Below are 10,450 nucleotides of genomic sequence, written 5' to 3' on the forward strand. Positions count from 1 at the left end.
AATAAATATCAAGGTGTAATTGTTATGGAAAGTGGGATATATTTCACTATTCTGAACTTAGAATAGGGGAAAAACTTGCCTGGTATGCACTTCACCTCGTGCGATTCACTGCCTTCTGCCTCTTGCTTGATTCGCCTTGAGGATATGGAATCTATCATGGAAATATATTTGTTTAGATAACTTAGTTTATACGCGTATCTCGAATTGATACCACGTAACCCTAATCGTCTACCCATACGATTCTATCTGACTCGCATATATAATTATATAGCACATAAGGTTCACATAATCACGTAAATCACATAGTACATAAGGCACATAATTGATTTTAGACTCATAATTATTTTAGAATCGATACTAGACTTGAACTCGCATTAACAAACACTATCTGGTTCGATTTCTAATTTTTTCGGGATTTATTAGACTCGATTCTACCCCTAATAGGGCCTATAAACAATTAACTACCACAAGACAACTCGCTTCTGAAAGAAATTATGATTTATATTTATTTTTAATGAAACCGGGTCATTTTTCTGAGTCTAAGGGTCTTCGTTTTACTTAAATCGGACTAACGGTGTAATTATTATGCATTAAACAAGATTTAATTAATTATAAATCAATAATAATTATTTGAACATAATTAAGTAAACCTTAATTATATTTTAAATAATTAATATTTATTGTATTTTAAAATAATTAATCATTAATTATTATAATTAATTACAAATTGCTACAATTAATTACAAATTATTACCAATTATTCGATTAAATCGACTATTTATGAATAATTATTCAATACGAATAACTACAACTATATTCGAATAAATAAACTAATGCTCGAATAATAATCCAACTCATCAAACTACTACTCGTACAACTACTAGTTACTCGTATTATTCGATTAATTATCGAATTATTAATCATATTATTTGATACATTTAATCTTATTTATTAATTAATTACTTAATTATTAAATAATAGATAATTAAATAAATAATTAAATAAATAATTAAATAATTAAATAAATAATCAATTTCGAATTTCTAAATTAATAAAATAATTTAGAAATTAATTATAATATTTTTCAGAATTTAAAACTAATTTTTTTTAGGTTTTTAAATTATTAAAACTAATTTTGATTTTTATAAAATAAACTAAATAATTAAAATTTTAAAAACAGAAAACAGGGAAGGGTTTCGGGTTCTGGAGGATCAAACCCGGGTCGTTTCCCGAGTCGAAACCGGATCGACCTCGGGTCACCAAGAACAGACCCTTGGCTGCCCAGAAACCCGACGCCTGCGAGCTTTTCCGGGCCAAAATCCGGCGACTCGATTACACCTCAGCCTTCCACCGTTTCGACCCCCTCTTCCCCTGCAACTCCATCACCACGACCTCCTCTTCCCGTCGTTGCAATCGAAACCACGTCCAGATGCTCATCCGTCTTCTCCAGCCAATCGACGGCCCGCCACCGACGTTTTTCTGGCCAAAACACGATTTGCCACGTTCGTACACCAAAACTTCACATCGATATGCCAAATCAAAGCTATAGAGTTCCTTAATCTATCCCAACAATCCACAATAACCAAAAACATCTACAAATAATAAAAATGAATTCAAACTTTACTAAAACCCGAGAACTCGAACAATATCTTCTAGGGGTTATCCGAACCAATTAATCATGTAAAATCATTCCTCAACTTAATATAAGCTATACAAACTCATCAGAACAAACAAAACGATTCTTAATTAAAAACCCCCTAAATCGAACATGAACCCTAAAAAAACGAATTGAAAATCAAATCAACAACACATAAAATTGATGATATGAATATAAAGTAGAGATCAAGAGGATTATTTTGGTTACTCACATGATCGATTTGGTTAACAGAATCACGTTCAAACATGTGGTTTAATTTCTGCCCTGTTCTTCTCCAACACGGATTTTCTTTATTTTTTTTTTCTGATTTTCAATAATTAATTAATGAATAATTAATAATAAAACAGCTATTTATACTAATGAAAATAATACCCCTAATAAATTAAGGGTCTAATTACACATCTAATAAAAATATTTGGCCCCAATTTTTATGATTTTTGGGTATCAATTATGAATTTTTAAATATCCAATAAATACAAAATAAATGCCAAAAATTCCCAAAAATTGTGAATATTACAAAAATGCAAAGAAAAATGATGTTTGATAATTCATGATCATACAAAAATAAACATGTGATTTTGTGGGGGTTTTGATTCCCGAAGGGGTCCAAAAAAAGTCGTTTTTTTCGTGAAAAAGGTAAATTTGTAAAACGTCTAGGGGTTCAGAATAGCGATATGGTATAGGTCGTTCTTGGAAAAATAGGGCCAATTACCTTGTTTGAAATACGGGCTTTTAAAACACTGTTTAAGTTTGTACGGGTTTTGATATAAAACCTATAACATATAATAAAACTCTTAATAATTACCCGAAACACATTCCGATCAAAACAGACATCACGTAGCACATAGCAGTTAGGGTTTTACGACTTAACACACTTAATCACATAATAATACATATAATTATCTTTATTAGAGTATAATACAAGCGTAATTTTTCTCGGTCGTTACATTCTCCCCCTTAATAGGATTTCGTCCTCAGAATCACGCTATGAAAATAACTGAGGGTACTTTTTCTAACATATCACTCTCAAGTTCCCAAGTTGATTCTTCAACCACGGGATTTCTCCACAAAACTCTCACTAATGGTAGAGACTTATTTCTCAATACTCTCTCTTGCCGATCCAAAAATTCTACTAGTTGCTCTACATACGAAAATATTTGCCTGAAGTTTTATCGGCTCATATTCTATTACATGCCTTGTATCAGGGTTATACTTCTTAAACATTGACACATGAAATATATTATGAATATGCTACATATGGGGCGGTAAAGCTAATTCATATGCAACTTTTCCGACTCTCTTCAGAATTTTGAATGGACCGATATAATGAGGCTTTAGCTTGCCTTTGTTGCCAACCTAGTCAATCCCTTCCATGGTGATACTTTCAACAGTACATGCTCTCCTTCTTGATAGTCCACATCCCTTCTGGTTGGATCTGCATATTTACGTTGTCGATTTGCGCAGCTTCGAGTCACTTTCGAATAAGTTCTACTTTTTCCTTGGTCTGCTGAATCAGTTCTGGACCTAGAATCTTGCGCTCTCCAACTTCATCCCAACATGTAAGTGATCTGCATTTCTTCCATATAAACCTTCATAAGGTGGCATTCTGATACTCGCATGATAGCTGTTGTTGTAAGAGAATTCCACTAGCGGTAAATGCTCATCCCAGTTGCCTTCAAAATCTATTACGCAAACACGTAACATATCTTCAATCTTCTGAATAGTCCTTTCACTTTGGCCCGTCCGTTTGAGGATGATAAGCGGTGCTCATGTTTATTTGGTTCCTAGACATTCCTGGAATTGTCTCCAAAAATCTCGAATTAAAACGGGGATCTCGATCCGATACTATGGACACAGGTACTCTATGACGCATCACAATTTCCTTGAGATATAAATGTACTAACTTGTCAAGCGAAAACCTTCGTTGATTGGAAGAAAAATATGCTGACTTTGTTAATCTGTCGATGATAACCCAAATCGCATCGTGATTTGCCCTGGTCCTTGGAAGTCCCCCTACGAAATCTATTGCTAAGTGCTCCCATTTCCATTCTGGAATATCTAGTGTTGTAGTAATCCGCTCGGGCGTTGATGTTCAGCTTTGACTTTTTGGCACGTATAACACTTACTGACCCATTCCGCTATCTCTTTCTTCATATCTGGCCACCAAAGTTTCCTTCAAATCTCTATACATCTTGGCAAGGCTCTTGTCACAAAGCAGGAAAAGCTTGGACAGACACCTCAGACTCTGAAAGTGAGGAGAACTATGCATTGATGGCAAATGTTGATAAAGAAAGTGCTGAGAGCAGTTCTGAAGCTGCTGAAACAAAGGTACCTCAGACTACTTATGCTTTTCATACTGATGATATTAATGAGTTGAGAAGATATCTTAAAACCATGTTTGTTAGCTATAGAGATCAAACTTTAACATGTGAAAGATTAACTTCTGAAAATCTTGCATTTAAGAAAAGGAATGATTTCTTAGAAAAAGAGTTAGTCATGTTCCATCAAACTCAGAAGGATAGAGATGATGCTTTTTATGTTAGGAATGAAGTGCTAAAATTAAATGAATCTCTAAAAACTGAGTTAGAAAAGGAAAGAGAGATTATCAGGACTTGGACTAACTCTGGCAAAACAACTCAAAATTTGCTAAGTAGTGGAAACTGGAAAGAGGGCTTAGGTTATAGAGAAGATAAGAAAGATAAAGGAACTGAAGAAATTAAGTCTGTTGATAAGCAAAAGCCAAAGTTAAAACCTGTTAAGTTTGTAACTGTAAAGTCTGAAAATGAAAAATCAGAAGTTACAAAGGAATCAACTTCTGACAAACTAAAACAGGAAAAGACAGCTGAAGTGAACATAGGCTTAATGACGAAGAAGCAGCTTAAACATAAGCTGAAAGATGTTAAGAATGCAAACAAGGTAAAATCACCTAGGAAAAATAGGAATGGAAAGGAAGGTGTGAATAAAAGCAATGATTATAAACCTGTTCCTGATGCTCCTAGGAAAACATGTCATAATTGTGGAAGTTTCTAACCATCTGGCTTCTTTTTGCAGGAAGAATAAGAATATTAACTCCTTACCTTCAAAATCAGGAGTTAAGAGTCAGTCTGTTAGATACAAACCACAAAATCCTTGTTTTCATTGTGGTAGTTTATGGCATTCCATTTATACTTGTAAGGAATATCATAGTTTGTACTATGATTATTATCAAATAAAACCTTCTTTGAAGAAAGTTTCCATTGTTCCTTCTAGTGTAAATTCTGATTCAAAGTCTGATAGTGTAAGTTCTGATAAGAAAAATGTTAACATAAACTCTGATGCTTAAATCCGATGTAAATGTTAACAAACTTAATAAGGCCAAAGGATCCAAGCAAGTCTGGGTCCTTAAAACTAATAATTAGTGGTCTTTGTGATTGCAGGGCAACAGGAAAAATATTCTAGTTCTGGACAGTGGATGTTCAAGACATATGACTGGAAATAAGGCCCTGCTATCAGACTTTGTGGAGAAAGCTGGCCCAAGTATTTCTTATGGAGATGGCAACATTGGAAAAACATTGGGATATGGCAATATCAATCTTGGAAATGTCATAATTAAACAAGTAGCTCTGGTCTCAGGACTTAACACAATCTACTGAGTATAAGTCAAATCTGTGACAGAGGTTATCATGTTGATTTCTTTGAAGAACACTGTGAATTGTGAGTAAATCTAAAGGCAAAGTTGTTCTGAAAGGATACAGGCGTGGTAACATTTCTGAAGCTAAGCTTTCAACAAGTACTGATGGTTCTGCAATCTGTCTGATGAGTAGAGCATCAATTGAAGAAAGCTGGAATTGGCATAAGAAACTCTCTCATTTAAATTTCAACAATATAAATGAACTGGTCAAGAAAATCTTGTGAGAGGATTTCCAAACACAGTATTTGCTCCTGATGGTCTTTGTGATTCATGTCAGAAAGCCAAACAAAGAAAATCTTCATTCAAGAGCAAGACTGAATCATCAATTCTTGAGCCTTATCATCTATACATGTTGATCTATTTGGTCCAGTAAATGTCATGTCTATTGCAAAGAAGAAGTATGCGTTGGTCATAGTGGATGAGTTCACCAGATACACATGGGTGTATTTCTTGCACACAAAAAGTGAAACTGCATCTATCTTGATTGATCATGTCAAACAGCTGGATAAAATGGTCAAAGATTCTGTGAAAATTTTAAGGAGTGATAATGGCACTGAGTTCAAGAATTTGATAATGGAAGAGTTCTGCAAAAGCCATGGAATAAAGCAGGAATTTTCTGCTCCTGGAACTCCACAGCAAAATGGAGTTGTTGAAAGGAAGAATAGAACTCTCATTGAAGCTGCACGTACAATGCTTGAAGAAGCAAAGCTTCCAACCTATTTCTGGGCTGAAGCTGTGCAGACTGCTTGTTTTACTCAAAATGCAACACTCATTAACAAGCATGGAAAAACACCATATGAGATGGTGAAGAAAAAGAAGCCAAATCTGAAATATTTTCATGTATTTGGATGCAAGTGTTTTGTTCTCAAGACTCATCCTGAACAGCTATCAAAGTTTGATCTAAAAGCTGATGAAGGAATCTTTGTTGGATATCCACTTTCCACAAAAGCCTTCAGAGTCTATAATTTGAGAACAAAAGTGGTCATGGAATCTATCAATGTCTCTTTTGATGACAAGAAGATTACTGGTCTTGAAGATTTCATTGACCATGATCAGCTGAGATTTGAAAATGAAGACTCAAATTCTGATACTGAAAATCCTGACAGTCTAAGTCCTGATACTGTAAACTCTGATGGATTAAACTCTGATGTTATTGAAACTGTGGTGACTACGTCAAAGGAAGATGCACCTATGCAGGGGGAGCATACTCAAGATCCTACCACATCTCAAGAAACATCAGAACATGCATCTGGCTCTTCAAGTTCTGATTCGTCAAGTTCTGATAAGCCAAGTTCTGATAGTGCTGAAAATCTAAATACTGAAGAATCCAACTCAGAGAGCATAGTTTCAGGGGGAGCATCAGAAAATGAAAATGAAGATAGCATGGATCATGGGGGAGCATCCAGTTCTAGAGAAAACCTTCCATCTGCAAGGAAGTGGACAAAATCACATACACCTGATTTGATAATTGGAAATCCTGATGCAGGTGTCAGAACTAGAACAGGTACTTCAAATGAATGTCTTTACAATTCTTTTCTCTCTCAGACTGAGCCAAAGAAAGTGGAAGAAGCTCTTCAAGATGCTGATTGGGTGCAAGCAATGCAGGAAGAGTTGAATGAATTTGAAAGAAACAAAGTCTGGACCCTAGTGCCAAGACCAAAGAATAGATCTGTTGTTGGTACAAAGTGGGTATTCAGAAACAAAACTGACAGTGATGGCATAATTACAAGGAATAAGGCAAGGCTGGTTGCAAAAGGATATTCTCAACAGGAGGGAATTGATTATGATGAAACATTTGCACCAGTTGCTAGGTTAGAAGCCATAAGGATATTTTTGGCTTATGCTGCTCACAAAAAGTTTACTGTCTTTCAAATGGATGTGAAAAGTGCTTTTCTCAATGGAGAATTGGAGGAAGAGGTATATGTTGAACAACCTCCAGGTTTTGTAGATACCAAACATCCAGATTATGTCTACAGGCTTGATAAAGCACTTTATGGACTTAAGCAAGCTCCTAGAGCATGGTATGAGACTTTAGCTCAGTTTCTTCTGGAAAGTGGATTCAACAGAGGGACAATAGACAAAACACTGTTCTACCTCAACCATGGAAAGGACTTACTTCTGGTCCAGATTTATGTTGATGATATCATTTTTGGATCTACAAATGACAAACTTTGCAAGAAGTTTGCCAAACTAATGCAGTCAAGATATCAGATGAGTATGATGGGGGAACTTAGCTATTTTCTGGGCCTTCAAGTCAAGCAGAATGAGGAAGGCACTTTTATTTGTCAAACCAAGTACACCAGAAACTTGCTAAAGAAATTTGGAATGCAAGATTGTTCAAGTGCATCCACTCCAATGGCCACTGCACAAAACTGGATAAGGATACCGGTAAATCAGTAGATATTACTGACTACAGAGGTATGATTGGCTCTCTACTCTATCTAACTGCTAGTAGACCTGATATCATGTATGCTACCTGTCTTTGTGCAAGATTTCAAGCAGATCCAAGAGAACCTCACTTAACAGCTGTAAAAAGAATCTTTAAGTATCTTAAAGGAACAGCTGCTCTGGGATTATGGTATCCTAGAGAATCAGATTTTAAACTAATAGGTTACTCAGATGCAGATTTTGCAGGTTGCAAAATTGACAGGAAAAGCACAAGTGGAAGCTGCCAATTTCTTGGAGGCAGATTGGTTTCTTGGTACAGCAAGAAACAAAAGTCAATTTCCACATCAACTGCAGAAGCAGAGTATATTGCTGCAGGAAGCTGTTGTGCACAGATTCTTTGGATGAAGAATCAGTTACTGGATTATGGGTTAACATATTTCAAAATCCCTATTTACTGTGATAATCAAAGTGCTATTGCTATGACAGGTAATCCAGTTCAACACTCATGACAAAGCACATCAGCATCAGGTACCACTTCATCAGGGAACATGTGGATGAAGGTACAGTGGAATTGCATTTTGTTCCCACAGATCAACAACTGGCAGATATCTTCACAAAACCATGTGAAGCTACTTTTACAAGATTGGTAAATGAACTTGGAATGGTTTCAGGTTCTTTCTCTAAATCTGCTTAGACTTGTTTGTGTTATCAGACTTTATGCTCAGTATTTACAGAATTAATCTCATTGTATATTCTGTGCTTAATTGATAAATGTCTTTAAGTACTGACTGTTGTCTGATATATGTTTCTAAACTCTGATAAGTGATATGTCTGTTCTAGTACCTATTCAATCCTATGAGGATAACTGTGCTAGATACTGACCTAGTAGTCTTCAATAAACAAATGATTCCATGTAAGAAGTAATTATTTCAGTGGAAATCTTATGACACTAGCAAATTCTGATAATTGAGCTTAGTTAAGTTTACTTTGTATATCTTATTACTAAGTCACAAATTAGAATAATGCTACTCATCTGTTAAGTTCTGATACTAGTAAAACTGCTGAATGTACTAAGTGCTGATAAACCTCACTTATCAAAAGAAAAAGCAAAAAGATCAAAGAATAAAATCAGGTACTCCTTTGAGATCTAGAGTAAAAATGGAAGGGACGACCCAAGTGCATTGCTGGTATTAAATATGCATTAGAAAAGCAAAATATTTTCTTGGTGACTTTTCACACTCTATGATTACTGGAGAAATACTCTGATAATAGCATAAATTCTGATAAACAGTCGTGACTCACTTACACTGAGAAGCCACTGTAAAATAGAATTTCAAAAGATGCATAAAATTAGCACAAAACAGTTGAGGTGGACTCAAGCATGAACTCATTCATCAGTAGGTTTCAGGACAATGACAGCTCTTTAGCAAAATTTTAGTTATGCCTTATTTCTAAGATGTACTGAAGTGAATCAGACTTTACTCTTTGTCTGTTATTTAGCTTAATGCACACACTAATCACTCCATCTGAATGATGAAAATTTCTGTGGTGGTCTATGTTATTTTAGATAAACAGTCATTGTGTCATTTGCACAAATTCTGAGGACAAGTTCTAGTTACACGTTCTGATGATTAAGTTCTGACGTCTATAACTCAGAACTTGTATGAGGATTTACTAAGATGGGCATTCCTTTTTCGAGTTAAGAAATTATGTTCTGATGACTGTTAAGTTCTGGTATAGGTCTAAGTTCTGATTTCTCAGTCTAATCCTTTACTTGGCTTATCTGTGAATAAAATTTGATAACAGTCTCAGTTCGAACTAGAATATGTTGAAGTGGAAGATTAATAGTCACTATGATTAGGATTAATGGTATTCGTACTTGAACAGTCCACTGTTTCTTGTTCTTGTGCGGTTAAACCATGATTCCTCTTTCCAATGAATGTTATTCTTTTTCAAAGTCTAGGGAGACGAGGTAGAATTAATTCTACCTGTCAGCATTCAATTTCTTTGCGTCTCTGGCATTCTCTTGCCTATATAAGCAACCACTTCACATCAGTCTTTCCATCACATTCTTCTCACACACTTATCCTCCTTTTCTTTCAAAAACACAATGGTCAGATACAACATGTTTTTGAACTACCAAACCTTCAATATGGAGCTAAGTTGTGCCGAGTGGCAGCAGGAATGGCATGTCACAGCCATTCCTGAGGAGATATGGGACTCTGTCCCACAGGAGGTACTGACACCTCCTGTTCTTCTATATGGACTACCATCGCCATCTGGAGCGATTGGAGGAGGAAAGGCTGGAAGCTCTCCGCCAACAAGAGCGAATCATCAGACTCGCCATTCTGTTTGTCGAGAGTAGGAAGAGAAGATGACTTAATCTCGTCTTCTTCCTGTTTTTCTTCATCATCAGCTTTGTCAGGCTTCTTAGCTAGGACTAAGGCTGTTGATGTTAGGATTAGAAGCTTAGGGAAAATCTTGTATAAGTATTGATGTAATTTCCATTTCATAAATGTATTGTCTTGATATATTAATGAAAATTGTTTTTACTTCAAGATTTTGTCTCTGAGTTATTTTATCTTGTGTTGATAAATCCTGATTGATATTCTGATGACCATATAAATTTTGTTTTTATTAAGTTCTGATTCATTTTCAGCACTTACTATCTAATTTATCTTGGTCATTTTCATGTGATGTATTTTCAGAATTTCAATGATGCAGTGAAAAATAAT

This window comes from Apium graveolens, unplaced genomic scaffold, assembly GCF_009905375.1.
Source record: "Apium graveolens cultivar Ventura unplaced genomic scaffold, ASM990537v1 ctg8243, whole genome shotgun sequence".
NCBI lineage: Eukaryota > Viridiplantae > Streptophyta > Magnoliopsida > Apiales > Apiaceae > Apium > Apium graveolens.